The following is a 21,543-nucleotide window of genomic DNA, read 5'->3' as shown; positions in this document are numbered from 1 at the left end:
CCACCAAGAAAATTATTAGTTTGAAATAATAATGTAACGAAATGTAAATAGGTTTTTAATCGAGTCGTGCTAAATTAAATTAAATATTAATAATTTTGGGTTATACGCAATCTATAGGACAATGATTTAATAAAAATGCAATTTCATATCGAATGATTGCAACCTGGTTTGTATTGTAAGAATATGGAAAATTGAATATTAAGTGTGTAAAATAAAAAAGAACATTATGCAGACGCCTTAGTTTGAAATATTATTTAAAAATTACAATAGTTGTATTAAATATGTTGTTATACGAAGTTGAAATTTCTTTGTAAATTTCAATGTAGAACCAAAGATGGAAAATCTACTTATTGATTGTCTAACGAAAAACTACCACAGGTTCGTAAAAGAAAAAACACTGACGTGAGAAAAACTAGCGAAAGAAGCTCATCGGTTTTTACCTTTAAATGAAAAATAATATAATCAGTTTCGTAGAAGACAAAACAACTAGTAAGATGTGTTTAGCTAGAGAAATAATTTTTGCGTTATTAATAATTACAAAGAGTGAATCTGCAAGAATTTTAGCATTGTTTCCTAGTCCTTCGATAAGTCATCAAGCTGTATATCGTCCTCTGACACAAGAACTAGCTAAACGTGGTCACGAAGTTACTGTGTTAACAACAGATCCTGCATTCCCTAAAGGAAAATCACCGAAAAATCTCTATGAAATCGATTTTCACGACTTGTCATACACCTGGAAAGTACTTCTTACTACTCTAGTTACAGGAAACAGAGGCGATTTAATGAGTCAAGTAGAATGTTCTTTTAAAAGAAACGCAAAAGTCATAGAGAAGCAATTACTATCTTAAGAAATACAAAACATGGTTAACAATAAGTATATCACTTATGATCTGTTAATCGTTGAAGTATTTAGTCGAGCAGCTTTGAGCTATTCCCATGTTAATAAAGTACCCGTGATACAAATTAGCTCGTTTGGTGCTATTCCTGGAACATTTGTTTCGATAGGAGTTCCCTCACATCCTAATTTATATCCAATATCAGCCCGTCAGAGGTTCCTAAATCTCACTACCTGGGAAAATATGCTTGAGTTGTATTCGTACTGTTCCATATATGAAGCTGTCATAAAAATGGATAATACTGAAAATGAAATGTTAAAAACAGTAATTGACGCAAACATACTACCGATGAGTGAGTTAAGAAAATATGTGCAAATATTCTTGCTCAGTCTTCACTCTGTCTGGGACTTTAACAAAAAATGTATATATAAACGGAATCCATCATACGCTTAAGAAGGATTTACCAAAGGTATCTAATTTATCTTACCTTTTAATTTTAATTGAGATTTTTTTGTATATTTGCAAGAATTTCTATGTAATATATCATCATCAGCATCATCATATTCAGCCCAAATGTTCCACTACTGGACATAGGTAACAAAAATAATTACATCTCTCACGGTTCTAAGCTGAGAGTATCCATTGAGCATCTGCCATTTTTCTAAATATATGGTATATTTAGTAAGTTAAGTACGGGCAAGTAGTAGACTGTAAGATATTTATAGGTATCTTTTCTGAAACAATTTTTATTTAATTTTCACCAAACTGTGCAACTAGTTAAATTATTATATTTTCAAATGCAGTAATTCTTCTTCTTATTAAAATGATTAAATATTACGTATATTTAATATTCTAACAAATGCTATAATATACTAGAGGGTGATAGATACTTTACCTAGTATCAAGTTCCTCGGCGTGAATGTGGTAGCATGAAGGTAACCTAGATCACTTCTAAAAGTAAAATGACCCGCCTGTAAATGAAAATTAGTTCAATCTTTTTGAAGACAACGATTCGATCATGACTCATGTTTTGTTATATACTCGTTTTTTTATGTTTTACGCAGGTGGACTAGCAAATAGGACACCTGATGGTAAGTGGTCTCCACCACCCATAGATATTGGCGATGTAAGAAATAATAACCATTCCTTACATGGCCAATGCACCAAAAACCTTGGAACCTGAGATGTTATGTCTCTTGTATTACACTAGCTCACTCATACTTTAAACTGGAATGCAACAATACTAAGTATTGCTGCTTAGCGGCAGAATATCTGATAAGTGGGTGGTATCCACCCAGATGGGTCTACACAAAGTCCTACCACCAGGAACTTAACAAATATTCACTTTATACCAATTTGTACACATTGTTATAATTTAGGTTTTAAATAGTATTGAATTTAATCAAATATTTACAGGATTTGAAGTTGTATCACTATAAATTAAAAAAATGGTGTTGTCTTCGTTAGCTTTGGAACAAATTGTAAGCCATCTTTACCACCTGAGATGATTCAAATTCTAATGAATATATTTTCACAACTTCAGTATGATATTTTATTGAAATGGGACACTGAAAAGTTAATGAATTGTCTAAACAATGTCAGAGTTGGAATATGGTTTCCTCAATCAGATTTGTTAAGTAAGTAAACTTCTAATTTACTAGACATTTTCATATTTAAAATTATAAATATAATTCTTATTTTATACTTAAATTTTTATGAAAAGACCTTTAAAATTTTTCGATAATTGGTTAACCGACGTAGTCAACGCAAGTTTAAGACTCTCTAATAATTATTATTATTATTACAATCAGTTAAATCTAGATTTGATTGCATTTAATTATAATGGAGAGGAGGGTTTAGCCCAGCAGTGGGACATTAATAGGCTTACTGTTACTTGCATTGCGTTGAGTGCTTTTAACTTTAAAAGCCATGTTCGGGGAAATCAAGCTAAATTAATAATAATAACTATTGCAGAACATCCCAATATCAAAGCTTTTGTAACACAAGCAGGACTTCAATCTACTGATGAAGCTATCAATGCGGGTGTTCCATTAGTCAGTATACCGCTTTCAGCCGATCAATGGTTTAATGCAGAAATGTATAAGCTATATAAAATTGGTATGAAGCTTTGTATGAAAACTCTTACAGAAGAAATTTTACAAAATGCTTTAGAAGCCGTTATAAGAGATCCAAGGTAATTTTATTTTTATTATTATGATAATTATTGTAATGTGTGTCTGGAAAAATGTACGTTAACACTGGTTGCACACTGCGTTTACTATCGGACTAACTAGTTATTATGAGGCTACAAATTTTGTAGTCTTCTGGGTTTTTCTGACAAGAAATTTTTAGTAGCTTAAAGTTGGGAAGTTAGCAATGCATACAATCCCTTGCCTTCTGCATTTTAATAACTACTTCGCAGTAATTGGCTGGTCTTCCTTGACACTGAACGCCATGATCGTTGTCGGTCAGGAAAATATCATCATGTTTGGACATTCTATATAATATAGCAACTTGGTCTTTCAAGGTATTTTGGTGTTATTTCTCATTTAATATAAACAATGAACTTTTTAAGCAATTGATACATAATTATTATTTATATAACGTATCAATATAATAAATATAAAATATATAATTATGAGTTTACAAAAGTACTGATTTTACTTTCATAACGTTTAATTACAGCTACCGAAATAATATTATAAAGCTACGTTCAATAATGCGAGATCAAGCCTACACTCCATTGCAGCGTGCGGTGTGGTGGACGGAGTATGTGCTGCGTCACGGGGGTGAACATCTCCGCGCACCCACAGCCGACATGCACTGGGCGGAATACTATGAACTTGATTTAGTAGTAATAACATTGTGTGTTGCCATTGTTTCTTTAATTCTTGTAAGCCGATTGAATCATTTCGTCATATCTAGAATCATGTCTTACTTTACAATATCAACAAAATGGGAATTTCATTAATTTAATATTAACTTAGTTATTATTTAAGACTTTATTTATTTATCAGTGTCTACATAGAATAATTAATTTTACAATTTGATTGATGTCATTGATTTGAAGTTTGATTTAAACTAATCGCTTTATTGGTATTGCGTTGCATTTAGCTCCTTTTTTTTGTATTTTTGGCAACGCTTTTTCTACACAAAGCGTCGTAGACTTGTCAATAATTCTACGAAGAAACATAAATACTGTTTATTGCTGCGTCTGATTTTAAGAGTGAGTTAGCCATATAACATCTTTAAAAAGTAAAGTGTGTATGTGTGTGTGTGTGTGTATGTGGTGAAGTAAGATGTGAATGTAGTGGTTAATACGTCTTACAGTGCTCGTGTATATGGTGATGGCAACTAATTACTACCAGTTGGTCGATCTGTTTGTCTGCCTTACTAAAAAAAATGTAAGTAAAGATTATTTTAACTAAATAGTAACTCCATATTAAATAGTCGTAGTTACTCTTCGTTCTATTACTCTTGTCTATGTATTTTTGCAATATAGGAAACGGTAACAAAATACGAAAATGCATTTTTTTAGTATGTCTCAATAAAACAGAGGTGTCTGACCAATCTGAACAATCTCTTTTAAAATGAGTTTGGTCGTATTCTTCTCGAAACCAATACAATTATTTTTTTATTTAGTTTTCTGCTACTAGCTATCTAGTGCCTTTGCTGACTCGCTTCACCGAAGAAGACTAGGGGGAAGGGTAAGGACTAAGGGTAAGTGTCACCGGGGCTTTCGATGCGTTATTCCAGTGAAAAAAAACTACTTCATGATCTAAAATGTGTGCTATGTAAGTTAGAATGACAGTTTTTAAATTATTTTAGTTACAAACCTAATTCCACGCTGGAAAAACTACGGGTTTTGCTTATTAAATTTAATACACTCAATTTGCAAAGCATCATGCAACTAATCATATTAAAGTAGACCAAATCATCCCAATAAGGAGTTCGGTCTTACAAAAATTCTCCATTACTATTATGATATTCAATGTCGACTTAGTGTCTGTTTTGACCGTAAGCGACTGTGAAGTAAATCCCAAATGCCTCGGTTAAGAGTTTTCGTCTGTATCACTCGTCAGCGCGATTTAAAAGTACTGTGGCGCCATCTATTACGTCACGGGTGGAACTAATTTTCATGATAGTACAAAGCACATTTTTCTTATATTTTATTGAGATAGAATGATTCTTTGTAGATTTTCGTGCGTATTTATGATACAAATTGATTTGTAAAATAAATTTAATCGGTATTTATTTATTTAATAGGAACACTATCAATATACATATTAAATGGTGGCATACATAAAATTCACAAGGAAAAAATCAATTTCTGATATGTATATCGATTATAAGTGTACACAGCATTCACGAAGTATCGCGTCTACATAAAATACATTACGATAAATTCACTAAAAATCAATTAAGTTGGCATAATTGTAGATACGATATAGAGCGATACACTATTATATAATTTCATATTTATATCATGTTTGGAAATTAGTCATATAATAAAAAAAAAATTACTTAAAAAATTTCGTTAAAAAAAACCAATAAATAATCAAAATGAATTAAGAATAAAGTTTAACTAACGAAATATATATATGCTGGTGATATAAGAAGTGGTTAATGAATATTATACTCTACGAAATATAATTTTTATTTGGTATAATTATGTGACAATTTAAACAGTACTGGTAGTATAATGTACTTAAAATTGTGTTTATAACGCTTTTAACCCGTATATTAATGACATTTTTATTCAAATCCGCCGCAGAAAAATAAAAGTTTTTTTTTTACAATCTATGCCAGCTATATCACTGAGTCACAAACAAAATATCACATTTTTGTTACATAGTAACTTAAACATAAAAAAACATGACTGAATGGACGACAATATTTTGGTCAGTATTTGATCACGTGATGTTAGCTCTGATGTTATGTTTCATCAAATGGCAGTGATTGCTGTCAAACACAGACAGCTGAAGAAAGTTATTACACGACCAAGATTATAGGTAAAAATGTAAGAGCATTTTTACCTATAATCTTATCTTTAATAAGAAAATATCCCACGGTCAGACGAATACTGGAGCAATTATTCCACTTAAGGTGAACTATTGAAGCTTATTTGAACACTCTGATCTGGTTGGTAGATAGGTATATAAACAATAAGCAGGACATCGTTAACATGTAGCGTGTGGCCGATTTCATTTTGTAACAGGCAGGTTTTCTCACGATATTTTTATTCATCACCGAGCACGAGATGACGTATAAATTACAAATGAGAATTCAGTCATGCCTGCTTGTATTTCAACTGATACGGTTTTTTTTATCCTAGGTTAAATAATAAATGCTCTTTCGATAAAATGTGTAAGCCGATATGACGTCACCAGAAATTTACAATTAATAAAATTGAAGTGTCTGTCTGTGATTTCAAAATAACTGCATTTTTAATATGGCTACTTGCGAGATGCCAAAACCAAAACAATCACATCTCTTTTTTTGCTGTCTGTCTGCGGTTTGTCCGGCATTTTTTTGAATATAACAAATTGTAATAACCGAATAATTCAGTTATTATTATAAGAAGTATTTCTAGGTTCCGTTTAGTCTTTATTACATCAAAATCGGTTAAAGCTATCAAAAGTTATAAGAAAGTAGGTATTTTTGTTGTTATAATATATGTTGCGGCCATAAGCCCATAGATGGCGGTGTGATAAATACTTCAATTTCTGAATCGCGCTGTCCAGATTTTTCAGAGATCGTCGTTTCGTTTGATTGTTTAGAATTTATAAATTTCATTGTTATTTATTACATTGATAATTAAAAATATCAAGCACTTTGTGGCTTTCGGTTGCAATAATATTGACATCGGTTGTAATTTTGTCTATTAACCGTAAGTTAATATTATTTTTTTGAATTTTAATAGATTATTACTTTTACATTTACTTAGTTACCTATTATTATATTATAGTTTTATCCTTATCTATAATTTAGTTAGATTAGAAGTATTGTAATTTATTTATTTTTTCTTTTACTTGCTGCTGCTTAATCCATGGGCAATTATATGTAGCATGTTCACATGTAACCGTAACAGCCTGCGAATGTCCCACAGCTGGGCTAAAGGCCTCCTCTCCGTTTTTTGAGGAGAAGGTGAAGCTTATTCCACCACGCTGCGAGGTGGAATAAGCTTCACCTTCCACCAACCCAGTGAGGGTTGGTGGAATACACATGTGGCAGAATTTCAGTGAAATTAGACACATGCGGGTTTCCTCACGATGTTTTCCTTCTTGATGATGATGTAAAGCACGAGATGAATTATAATCAGAAATTAAGCACATGAAAATTCAGTGGTGCTTGCCCGGGTTTGAACCCACTATCATCGGTTAAGATTCACTGTTAGGACGTGAAATAAAAAATTGAATATCGGTTATTATTTTCTTTTATTTCCATTTGACAGCAGACGAGTAAAATAAATGACTCAGTCAGTCAGTTTGCAACTGTCGCCACTAGAGTCACTCAACTTGGTTGGTGGAGGTTGAGTAGAACTAATGACTTCCAGCGCTATCCGTTGATATAATGTAGTACTAAAATAATGCCTAAGAGTATGTATAGTAAAATAAAAATAAATTCAATGCTTTTTTATGGTATTAATTGTTGGTACCCCTAATACCTATTGTTTATTATTAATTACATTAAAGACTTAGATAGGTTCTGATTTAGGTTCTCTATAAGATCTTTATTCATCATAGGTTAAAGAGACTGCAGCAGTCTAGACGACCACCAACAAGAACTATAGACACTCATATATGTATACTCATATATCCTTATTGAATGACAATTTAATATTTCGATTTAATAAATTGTGTAAGCTATGACGTCACCTGAAATATTCAATGATTTTCAAGCAAACAGTTTTCACTCTTTCAGAAAAGGCATCTTGAGGGCCGAAAGGCGGGGGTGGCTAATGCAGAACATTCTTTCCGACTGTACTGGCGTTGTCGCGTTTGGACTCTACTACCACTTGCCATCAGGTAGAGTAGTCATATGCAAAAAAAATACATTCTACATTTCAATAAATTTTTATGTTAAAATTATTTTTTAATTGTATTAACACCGTGAACATTTTTAATGTGCAAATACAATATCTAGGTATGTTTAGAAGTTCGTGTTATATGCTGAATGTTAATTAAAAAAAAAAAATTAAATTATAGTAAAATAAATTTATTATTATTAATTACATATGTATAATCGAAATCGGTCATGAGGGCATCATGAATTGTACTCACTTTTCGACTTAACTCCGAGCGGTTTCCTGCCTCCTTGGTTTTCAGAGGGCTTATAGAATATTCTGAAAAATATAAAAACGTGAATATATATAATAAAATTAAATATGACAAAAGAAATATTTAAAAATATATATTATTACGGCTCTATATTGCATATAACTGTTAACAATAAGTGATGTAGGAAAAGCCTCACGAAGCCACCGTATGACTGCATGCCACTTGATTTATTATGTCATGAAACTTTATTGGGCAGTCCGATTTGTGTAGCAAAGTAGCTGCACAAAATGTAAGTAGGATTAAATAACTTGAAAGATTACATCGATACTTTTTGGTAGGGTACTCATCAGATATTCTACCGTAAAAATCCATACTTACGAGTAATATTGTTTAGTTCCGGCTTAAAAGGTGAGTGAGCCAGTGTAACTACAGACATAAAGGATATCTTAGTTCCCAACGTTGGTGGCTCATTGTCGATGTAATTAATGGTTATTATTTCTCACATCGTCAATGTCTATGGGCTGTGGTGACCATTTACCTTCACGTGGCTCATTTGCCCTTTCGTTTGCCTATAACATAAAAATATTATATAAGGGCAACATATCATAATAATCATATTTATATAATTTTGGTGAGAAACGTACATTGGCGCGCCTTGGAGATAAGACAGATTCCTTCAATAACCGTAAACTCATGTTTTATTCCTATTACAACACACTTAATTTGTTCTAGATGGTAAAGAATATGGCACTAAATATTTTTTATAATATTTTTTTTATAAACACAGACTAGTTAAACAATATTGTAGCGATGCATTTGCTTTCCCTATGCATTTTGAAATGAAAAAATTGCTTCGAACACAGATCAGACACGTAGCGTTGAGGAGCCTTGGTGCAGTCGGTTCGTGATTGTCGGCCGTCCGTGAATCATCCACAGAATTACGCACCGTGGGAATTATTACTATACTTTCATAAAAATTACGTGATTTCTTTTGGATAGATGGAATATAATCGCAACGGATCGAAGTTCTTTACGATTTTTTTTTAATTACGAGTTTTCGTAACGCAGGGTATGTTACGTACCCTTCATTGTAGTACATAATCCTTTTCTGTACCCCTGAGAGTGTGGGCAAAATTTCATGACGATCAGTTGACGACTTAAGCATGAAAGCTTTAAAAAAAACAAACAAATTCACTTTCATTTTAAATATAAGTACGGGTTATTCAACCACAATTATATTTATTTTTGTAGCAAGTAATAGTAATTAGCATGTACTGTTTGCTTTTAAATGATTTTACATAATCTCTAGATATATAATAATTGTATGTAAGAATGACCAGTGTAAAAATAGCTAGCAAACCTAATAAATAAATAAATTATTTTTATTTTATTAATATTGTATGTCTTCAAACTAAATTCTCTTAATGTTACTGGATGTAACTAATTGTAAACCTTTTAGATGCATTAATAGATCAATGCTGTTGTAAATCAAAGGGATATTATCGAGTTAAGTCACACGAACGCAGAATACTCATTAAGTTAGTACCTATCTTGAGGTAACCGTATCGGATATAAGCTACAATTAAGACGTGGCCATTATGTACTAATCAAATTTAAATATATATGTTTTGTTATATTGCTACGTATGTATATAGATTTGATTTCCTTTTAACTTAATAATATACTTGGAGTATTGTATAGTGTCCTTGTGAATATTATATTTATTAACTTAATATCCTGGTTTCACAGTAACAGCCTGGTAATGTCACACTGGGTTAAGGCCTCCTCTCCCTTTTAAGGAGAAGGTTTGGAGCTTATTCTACCAAGCTCCTCCAAGAAATTTCAACGAAATTAGACACATGCAGGTTTCCTCACGATGTTTTCCTTCACCGTCAAGCACGAGGTGAATTATAAACACAAATTAAGCACATGATTATTCAGTGGTGCTTGCCCGGGCTTGAACCCACGATCACCGGTTAAGATTCACGCGTTCTAACTACTGGGTCATCTCGGCTATCCTGGTTTCGAATTAATACAATTACGTTTATACCTAAGTTAACTATGTGTCTCTAAATCTATGCTTGAGAATGAAAAATTACGTCAGCAATTTGACTAACAGACTTAAAATTTGATTGCAAAGAGGAAGGAATTAATAAAGTCCTTTCAAAGTACTGAGGGATTAGTGCTTTGAGACAGAGTACAAGAAGTAAATTGTGACTCGAATTAATGGAACTAAATCGTTAAAAACTTTTTTAATTAATGAATTTGGCATGAGGATGTCGGTTACTAATCCAGTTTGTATGTTAACAAAAACTAAATGAGAGCTTAAGATTACGTTTAAAGTAAAATGGATTTGAAATAAATAAATTACTTTATATACGTAACAATATTGTATTTACTTCACAATCTAGGCGAAAGCGAACCAGCTCTTGTCAATATTGGAGACAATAACACGGGAGTTTATATGTTTGTTAAAAGTTTTTACACTATTTCTCCAAAGTCGACTAACTGCAAATAGATTTGTGTGTTTTTAATGTTTAACAGATATTGTGATTTTAACTGAAATATGTAAGACTCACATAACATCACATAACAAGTGTTCACACGGCAAAATTTGATATTCATTATTAAATTTTTTTTTCATAATTTCCATTTTTTTTTATTGATTAGACTAAATCTTGTCAATACCAGTCAATATAAAAGACTAACAGAGGAGAAAACAGTACTAAGCTGTTTTGTCTTTGCGTAGTAAAAATGTGTGGTAACGTTATATCAATTTAAATGAAAACCGTCAAAAATTAAACTTTATGTAAGCTATAGCAAAAACCGTTATAATTTTTACAATACATTATAAGTTATTTTGTAGTGGTTGTTTAAATTATTAGTATCTAAGTATATTTACTTCGCATTGCTTGAGCTAAACATCCATAGAGTGTAAACTTTTGCAATTAGTTGTTATTTTACTAATCATTCTTCTTTAAGAGTTTTAAATGTAGTTGCAATTAATTTTTTGGTTCAAAACAATTATTTATGTTTATGGATACGAGTCGCGAACGCAACGCAGTTATAATGAATTGTGTTGATTGTGGAAGGAAATTACTAAAAGTAATAAAATAACTTTTATGGGAACAACCAAACAGAAATAGCCAAGTTATTTCGTAATGCGGCATGAAATAAGAAGACTCGTAAATTTCATCCCTAGTTCGCACAGATATGGTCATGAAATAATAATTTTCTCGATTTTTTCCCAGTGAAAATATGGCCGTGGTTCCGGAGCTAATTTTACGAAAACAGGAAAGGCTTTATCCCCCTCTTTCTTTTAATATACATTTACCAATAATAAATACCATGTATAGTCAAGAAAGGCATTTTGATGCTTTTACTTTATAAAATATTCCTTATAGTTTATTATAATTTGATTTGATTTTCGAAAGATGCAAATAAAGTTTTTCAATTATTCAAAAGTAATTTTTTTTTCATTGATTTTTTGAAATTCGCTCTTCGTAATATAAATCCGATTTCGAGCTTAAAGTTATAGGATAAGCTACAACCATTTTGTGAAACCAGCGTTGACTGGCGGTTTTCCAAATCGATATGACTAAGGAATTTTCAAGAAAAAGAATGTAATAATCTTTAAATCCAGCAACGCACCAACAAGCCATTCGGTGTTGCAGATGTCCATGGGTGGTGGTAATCATGTTCCATCAGATGAGCCTCTTTCGAGTTTATACCTTCTCACTTAAAAAAAAATTACAACCAAAAAATTTTTCGTATTAAATAAAGCTATGTTTGGTAAACATAGTTAATGAAATTAGCTATGTTCAATCATTCAAATTTACTTGGTGATAGGGCTTTATGAAAGCCTGTCATCATATATATTTTCTACTGCCAAGAGTAATGATTAGCGCGTAGCGTTGTGTTCCGGTTTGGGTGAGTAAGCTAGTGTAATTTCAAGCACAGGTGAGAACATTTTAGTTACGAAGATTAGAGGCAGTGACAATGTAAGTGATGGTGACCATTTAACATCAGGTGGTGCAAGTGCCAGTCTGTCTACCTATTAAAAATTAGTATATAAAATATATAGTATAAGAATAACTATAAAAATAAATAGAAATACGTTTTCGTTCTTACCACTGGGCCATTTTTTTTCGGAATTTGGACAACTTCTTACAAGGAAAAAAAAAAATCAACTCCGATGCGCCAGTCCAAACTGCCTTCAAAGAGTTTATTGATTCTCGCCCCCATGGTTTTTTTAGTAAATGGATAAATGAAGTACTTATGAAATGGCAAAAGTGCATAGATAACAACGGTGCATACCAAAGTATATTTATTACATATATTTCAATAATCAAAATTAATGAAATATATTTTACAAAAAAAAATGACTTTACTCCTTTAAAGTATTTAATATCCTCCTGTATAAAACGCCATATTCATATGTAAGGACCTAATATATGTATAAGAATAAAACTGAATAATTTAATGCAAACTTTATTAAAGCTTACAGCCACGGAATAGGTAACATTAAAAGTAAAAATCTATAAAAATTAAAAGTAAGAAGTTAAACGCCGAGATGGCCCAGTGGTAAGAACGCTTGAATCTTAACCTATGATCGTGGGTTCAAACCCGCGCAAGCACCACTGAATTTTCATGTGCTTAATTTGTGATTATAATTCATCTCGTGCTATACGGTGAAGGAAAACATTGTGAGGAAACCTGCATGTGTCCAATTTCACTGAAATTCTGCCACATGTGTATTACACCAACCCGCATTGGAGCAGCGTGGTGGAATAAGCTCCATACCTTCTCCTCGAAAAGGGAGAGGAGGCCTTAGCACAGCTGTGAGACATTCATAGGCTGTTACTGTGACGTATTACAAGGTTGTTGATCTAATACATACACGTATATGTATTAAAGTGAAAGCAACAACCGCTTCGATTTGTAATATTTCTTCCTTAGTCGTCTTAGCCCGCTGTCACATTTACTCTTTCGTTTGATTTAAAAATATTTGACGTCATCCTATGTTGTTACAGCGTCGAGTTTCATTATAAACAAAGGAATATGTGATAGTAGAGTAGGTTATCTAAATCGTTTCACAAACACAATGAATGTTAAAAAATGAAAATGGCGCATTTGTTTCTCATAAAAAATAATAACGATATTTTTTTCAGAGATAACATTTTTTATCAGCATTAAAACCTATGTTAAAATATCACATATAAATTACTTATTTACTGAGGGATGATACACACTTTGCTAATATAATTACTACTTATGTAACATATTTCCGCCTAAAATATTCGTATTATATTAATTTATTTCTTATTTTTTCATCTATTACATATAAAAGATTACAATTCTTATTTATCCATATAATATAAAGTTACTAAATCTTAATTTGGAAAAAGCCAGACGTCTCAAATTTCCTGTTATTTTAAAAACTTAATATTTTTTTATTAATATTAAAATGTAATCAAAATTTTAATTACCAGTATTAATGTTGACAAAATATTTATGTTCACAGTTATTTTGATATACGGAAGCGAACCTTTTTTTTTAACGGTGTCCAAGGCACCGAGTGCGCCCCGAACATCTGAGTACCCACTAAAAAAACAGCGGTACCCTTTCCGTCTTTAGGAGGAGCGCCACGGGATCGCTTTCGCATGCTACCGTGACTTATCGGAGGCGAACCTTCTACAAGAGATAAAGTACCAAATGGCCTAAAAATTATATATAAAAAAATCGTTTCCCTACGTAACCGATCGCAACGATCGCATACGATGGTTCACGTCTTTTTCTATTTCAACCCCAACTATACATAATACATTTTCCGTACTGCAGGTAAAATTTCAATTCGTCACGTGTAGATCGTAAACAACCATAACGATACGATATTATAGAGGCTTTTATACTTTACGGACATACTAAATTGTAGTATGAGGTTTGAATATTGCTTATAATAAACATAATTTATTTACTAAGATTTATACGTACGAGAAGTTGGAGGAGTTAGCGGTGAAATGACATATTATATTAGACTAGACTAGACACCCCTTAGACTAGTACTCCCCCTCATATTAGTGAGGGCATATTGGGTACAAAAATAGCCTATGTACTTTCTTGGGGTCCAAGCTTGCTTCATACCAAATTTTATCAAAATCGGCATAGTGGTTTAGTCGTGAAAGCGTAATAGACAGACAACTTTCACATTTATAGTCAGTTATAAACAATAAATTATTCTTCATTAATTTCATATAAAATTACTATTGAAATATTAAAAAAAAAGTAACGGCAACGGTCGTCTAGAACAGTTTGATATACCATTTAAGGGAATTAACAATAATTAACTTAATTTAGTACAATATTACAACAGATACATCAAAAATGCATTGATTACCTAAATCGCTGTGGCAACTATTAGGTCCTTACATATGAAATTAGCGTTTTGTCGTACTGACCACTTTGATCTGAAATATCTCCTCTTTGGTTGAAAATTTGGTACATTTGAGTTTTGAAAACAGTCATTCCTTTTTCTCTACTCATTATTTTCTTTGGCGTCGCTTATTACAGCACAATGGAAAACACGAAATATCGGTATATTTATAAGTACGAGTTTTACCGTGGCACCCGTGTTGCAGAAACAGCTCGAAGGATTAATGATGTGTACGGCGTTGGTGTCTCAAAAGAAAGCACGGTATGTTTTTGGTTTCAACGTTTTCGTTCTGGAAATTTCGACCTTCAGAACCAACCCTGTCGACGGCCGGAGACCAAAGTGGAAAATGAAGAATTAAAGGCTATTGTGGAAGCAGATCTATCACAAAGCACTTCAGAGATAGCTGCAGGGTTCGGGTAAGTGATAAAACTTAATCCACTTGAAGTAAATCGGGAAAGTAAAAAAACTTGAACGATAGGTACCTCATTAATTGAGTGAATCGATGGTTTTTTTTAGTAAAGAAATCAATGAACTACCTATGAGATGGCTAAACTGCATAGATAACAACGGTGCATACTTTGATTAATTAAATATATTTTACAAAAAAAAAAAAATAATGATTTCATATTCCTCCCGTATAAAACGCCAATTTTATATGTAAGGACCAAATACAAACGATTAGTCACAACCCAGGTCCATAATTATTAAATAACTGTTTTATAGGCTAAGTCTAGTAAAATAACATTAACACAGACATAAATATAATGTAGTGTTATAAAATGGGGTCGAATGAGTTCGTATTAAAACAAACTTAGTCATTTCCAAAAGATTTAAATGACGAGAATTTTCTATAATAATATTATAACCGACTTACTTCGCTCCGATATTTTAGACGGCAAGCAATATTTTTTTCAATTTTCCTGGATTATTTCACATGAACCAGGCCTGAAGTGAACAATATTGATTTCCTCCGTTACGTCTCATGGGAATCTTAAATATTTCTTCCCGGAGCGTCAGACGATGACGTGGATAAATTGTAACACGCATTTTGTTAAGTCACTTACATTACTGTCTGCGTATTATAACTTAAGATTTTAAGACAAAATAGACTTTTATAAACATGTTTGAGGAAAAAGTTTTAATTTTAATTTTTCCGAATTGGGTAACGTGGTCGCGCTCTTGTTAAAAATTTAACCTAAAAAGGCGATGTCGATCAAAACCCAAATATAATAAATAAATAATATATAAAAACTAGCTTTACCCGCGTTAGACAGTAATGTTCCGTATATTGCAGTGTTATACAATATATAATATTAGGTCCTTACATATGAAATTAGCGTTTTGTTGTACTGACCACTTTGATCTGAAATATCTCCTCTTTGGTTAAGAATTCCAAGTTCAAATTTTTAAATTCATTAGCTGGTACATTTGAGTTTTGAAAACAGTCATTCATTTGTTTTTTCCTCATTATTTTTTTCTTTGGCGTCGCTTATTACTGCACAATGGAAAACACGAAATATCGGTATATTTATGAGTATGAGTTCTACCGTGGCACCAGTGCTGCAGAAACAGCTCGAAGGATTAATGATGTGTACGGCGCTGGTGTCGCAAAAGAAACCACGGTACGTTTTTGATTCCAACGTTTTTGTTCTGGAAAATTCGACCTTCAGAACCAACCCCGTGGACGGTCGGAGGCCAAAGTAGAAAATGGAGAATTAAAGGCTATTGTGGAAGCGGATCCATCACAAAGCACTTCAGAGATAGCTGCAGGCTTCGGGGTAAGTGATAAAACTGTATTAATCCACTTGAAGCAAATCGGGAAAGTAAAAAAACTTGAACGATGGGTACTTCATGAATTGAGTAAATCGAACTTGCAAACACGCGTCGACTGCTGTGTTACTTTGCTCAACTGACACAATAATGAAGGGATTTTAAATCGAATTATTACTTGTGATGAAAAGTGGATACTGTACGATAATCGGAAGTGCTTGTCGCAAAGGCTGAACCCTGGAGATCCAGCCAAATCCTGCCCTAAACGAAAATTGACTCAGAAAAAGTTACTTGTGAGTGTTTGGTGGACTAGCGCCGTTATCGTTCACTACAGTTTTCTAAAATCTGGCCAAACGATTACGGCAGATATCTATTGTCAGCAACTGCAAACCATGAAGGAAGAACTAGCTGCTAAACAACCGAGATTGGTCAATCACTCTAGGCCACTGCTGCTTCACGACAACGCAAGACCACACACTGCACAACAAACAACCACTAAGTTAGATGAGTTACAATTGGAATATCTGCGACATCCACCGTACTCCCCGGACCTCGCTCCAACAGATTACTTTTTTCCTGAATTTGGACAACTTCTTACAAGGAAAAAATTCAACTTCGATGCGGCAGTCCAAACCGCCTTCAAAAAATTTATTGATTCTCGCCATGGTTTTTTTAGTAAAGGGATCAATGAACTACCTATGAGATGGCAAAAGTGCATAGATAACAATGGTGTATACTTACTACAAAAAAAATGACTTTCTATTCCTCCCGTACAAAACGCCAATTTCATATGTAAGGACCTAATAGTATTTCTTAACAAATAGGCTATATAACGCAAATATTATTTTTTAATAAAGAGTAGCTCTACTGTTTTCTCTGTTTCTCTGTATACTTGTCTGGCTTACGCATAAGGCAAAAGGTAAGCCAATTAATCGACCATTGATGGATTCATCCGCTACTATATATAAATTTCAACTATATTGAGTTCGTCTACTTCTGAAATATAATAATTATATGTATAGACAAGGTCTTTGAAGATTGTCTTTAAACTAATACGGCTGACGTGACGTCTGAGTGGGTACAATCCGTTTTAGTCATTCAAGTATTGATTGTAGCTTAAAGTGGAAACTCTGACCCACTAACTATAGGAATAGGAGGCATAGGAATGCTTTAGATCTGTTACGATGACAAGGTGATCCCTTATAAAATGTTAAATAAGATAAAAAATTTGCAAAAAAACTCATTAATTATTGTACTTTTTTATTAACATAATATTTTAGGCATAATTATAAATAAAGTGGTTATATTCGGTTTTTAATTTTTATTTTTTTAGACTATCTAAATAATAAATGTAGCAATAAATATTGCCACAAAGGCTAACCTAATAAAACTTTTTTTATTTTATTTTATTTACTACAAAAATATACAATGTCAGTATCTAATTCATTGTGATAAGCTCGAATCTCTCACAACCGTTTCACGGGGAATAACGCAATCCAGTGAACGAACTGTGTTCCGACCATTGATTTTAGTTAAAATTGTCTTGTATCAGTCCTGGTTTATCGAAGTTTTATGATATGAGTAACGAGACCAGTGAAACGAAAAAAAAAACGTGTTCGTTCGAAGTTATGAGTTCCAAGCTTGGCGAGGATATGCTTAATTTATGTTTGCACAATATTTAGTGCACTGTACTGGAAATACTTAAAGTTATTTATAACTGATTCACAATGGAACATCCTATTAAAGTCAGGAGTTTTGCTGGTGGTAGGCACAAGGGACATAAAATCTTAGTTCCCAAGGTTGGTGGCGCATTGGATATGTAAGCGATGGTTGACATTTCTTACAATGCCAATGTCTAAGAGCGTTGGTGACCACTTACCATCAGGTGGCCCATATGCTCGTCCGCATTCCTATTCTATAAAAAAAAAAGCTAAGGATGTAAGGATACTCTTGATAAAAGAAACTCACAATAGAATCTGGGTCTTATTTATTTTACATATTAAAACGAGAATTCCAAATTATTACTGTACGATAGTATCAAAGGTTCGCGTTACAACTCAAATTTATCGGTTGTTACCGACATAGATACTAGCATTATATTTAATAAATATAATCATATGTTTTATTTAGTCGGAGAGCAATATCGGCGAACTATTTCATGTGTTTAATTGTTTTTTTTTTATAATTCGTCTCATGCTCGTTACTGTAAGCAAATATCGTTAGATTCACCCGTATTGAAGCAGCATGGTTGACATGGCATGGCTGCTCCAATGAGTTCGAGGCCGTCTCCACAAAAGGAGGAATTATCCCAGCAGTGGGACATTTTTAGTATGGTACTTTTTTACGCAAATCTAGTGAAGTGCTATTGTTTTGATATGTTTTATTGTAAAAAAAATGTTTCATGCGTTCAATAACCTAAGTTATATTTAACCTTAGCAGCATTATCGAGTACATTCATTTTAACTATTACGTAACTATCTATGAACTAATATATTGCAGCTCAATTTTCGCCTAGTTTATTCGAATAATTTATGTATAAAACTTTAACAAAATTGCGTAAAATGACACCATCTACTTACTCCATACATTTTATTTTATTTGGATCTCCAGCAAGGAACCACATCACAAGCTTATATTATACATTGCAATAGTTATATGTCTACGTGCTCCCTCAATTATACAAAACCACGACATCCATTGTATATAACATAACATAAGTAACAGCTAATATTATAATCCATTATAAAATTTAAATGAAAGACATTATTATAATTTAAGTTAAATTTATATTTAATAAATAAAGACCGTTATTAAGTCAACGTATTTATTTTCATTTTAGTCAGACTATATTTTATTTAAATTAATTACAAAATGAAACCGAACCAGAAATCTTAACAACAAAATCCATAACTTAATAATCAGTTTTTTGTTTATTAAATAATATGACGCTATAAATCGTTTAACATACAAGTACAAAGTTAAAAATATGAAATTTAAAGTGATTGAAAGAATATCAGGGAGCCTTTCAATTTTCTAGAGTAAGGCTTAGGCCGCATCGTCAAATGAAACCGTACGATTTTTATTTTCAAGGCTTAAATCCACACCGAACCGCATCGCGTCATATTTGTTTCGATCCATACATATTTCGAGGCGCAAATTTTTGAAACGTTATTGTAATTGAGCCAACTTCTAAATGTCAGAATTATAAATTCCATCTCGATGTCCTCAAATCCACAATAACGTGGATTTTTAAGGCTTTGCACAACTACTTTGTGGAACTAGCTTGCGCCCCGATAATTTATTTTATTTTATTTATTAGGTTTACTTACAATCACGTACACTAATACATTTAAAGAAATAATAAATACAAACTTGTTTAATATATAATATAAATATAATATAATATAATATAATATAATATAATAATAATCTTTATTCACATAAAAAGTAACAAATTATAATGAAGTCCCTGATTTCTGAGCTAGGCTCAAAGAGCTCATATTTTAGTGACATATCGTTATTATATACTTATTATCTAAGTGTAGCGATTAATTAAAAGTAAACACAACATGCGAATGAAAAATGGAAACCAGTTCATAAATACAAAAAAGAAGCTTAAAAAAAGGAAGAAACAGAATACAAGAATAAAAAAAAAACAATTTTATAAATTATCCAACAAGTGATACTCATAACTATTTATCATTCAAGTACTACATACTACCTAAAGTTTCGAATTGAATCCGCGTGAATGTCGACAAAAGAACACACCTGGTTTAGGAGTTTACACAGTCTTGGAATTGGTGAAATTGCATCAAGAACAGTTCTTCGCAAGATCGGAGGTGTATCGGAGATCGAGGATAATAGAGATAAGAAGGAACTATAAGTTGGATTTTAATAAGCAATTGATAATTTTATATATAAACAGCAAATCTAACAGATCTGTGCGTTTATTCAATGAAATCATTTTGTAATGTGTTAGGCGGTTTATGTAGGAAGTTTTTTTTATATGATATGACATAGAAACCTTCAAGAAAATAGCGTACGCATTCCTTAAAGGTCGGCAGCGCAACTACTAATCCTCGGATGTTGCAGGTGTCTATGGGCGGTGGTAGTCCCTTTCCATGCTAGCCTCAGGTCCATTTGCATCTCTCACATAAAAAAAATAACTTCATACGGACACCAAGAATTTTTAGTCAGTAAAGCTTAACTCAAACTCCAAATTATTGGTCAAGGTTAAAATACCTTTGTATGTTACAATTTTGCTTGTTCAGAAACGATGAGAGAAAAACTTCAAGGTCGAAAGTGAATCCAAAGTTTCATAATGAAACGAAAAAAAAAATCCGTCCGTATGACATGTACCAAGTTGCACGAGCCTTTCATAAAAATATGTATCGTAATTGTTAATGGTACATTTATCAATATATTAGCTTCTTAATCACAAATCACGTGACCTGACATCACATACCGCACTTGACAAGGTAGATCCTTTAGCATTGGACACAGCGACGCCTATCATTGGCTTACACGTCACTAGTATCTGATTATATTGTCAATCCGACCTTAACAGCTTCATTGTTATTACAATGTCAATGAATTGTTAATATATTAAAATTTATATATGAACTGAATTATTTCGAACATAAAACGGATGTCAAAATGTATATATAAATAATTAGAAATTCTTCTACATTTCTAACTAATCATCTAATTTAGAAATTAAGAAAATATCGTATAGGGATGCCCGGCGAATGTGAAACTTCGTTGATGTATATTGATAGATGCTATCATTAAAAAAAAAAAGTTTCGTTAATAAGCTTAATATATTTTTGCTGCGTGAGCACTGTGCAGTATAGGCACTCTTATGGAGAAGCAACGAAATATATACATCTGACATGCGGTAGCGTGTCAAGCCAAGTTCAAGCTAACAACTGGCGAGCAGCACCGTGTGGAATATTACACGAACCATTTGGAGCCACTTTTGACCTCCTCATAACTCAAAAACTATTTCACATAAACATATCAAATTTGGCTCATACATAGAAACTTGCGAGATACATATGTTTTCTAAATTTCATTAACACACCTCAAACGGTTATTTCGATATTAACGTCCAAAAATCATCATATTTATCACTGACTGACCTATAGATCAAAATTCTAACCCAGTTTCAGATGAATTGTTCAAATTTGACATCCAGTTAGGTATTTGGGTGAATATATTATAA

General features: G+C 32.3%; 1 pseudogene; it reads left to right on the top strand.

Annotated features, from left to right (window-relative positions):
* Nucleotides 1-494: 494 nt before the first annotated feature.
* On the top strand, nucleotides 495-20,202 carry LOC126777471 (UDP-glucosyltransferase 2-like; annotated as a pseudogene).
* The last annotated feature ends 1,341 nt before the right edge of the window (nucleotides 20,203-21,543 follow it).

The sequence above is a fragment of the Nymphalis io genome, chromosome 23 (genome assembly GCF_905147045.1).
Source record: "Nymphalis io chromosome 23, ilAglIoxx1.1, whole genome shotgun sequence".
Classification (NCBI taxonomy): domain Eukaryota; kingdom Metazoa; phylum Arthropoda; class Insecta; order Lepidoptera; family Nymphalidae; genus Nymphalis; species Nymphalis io.
This window is presented reverse-complemented; position numbering and strand designations above follow the sequence as displayed.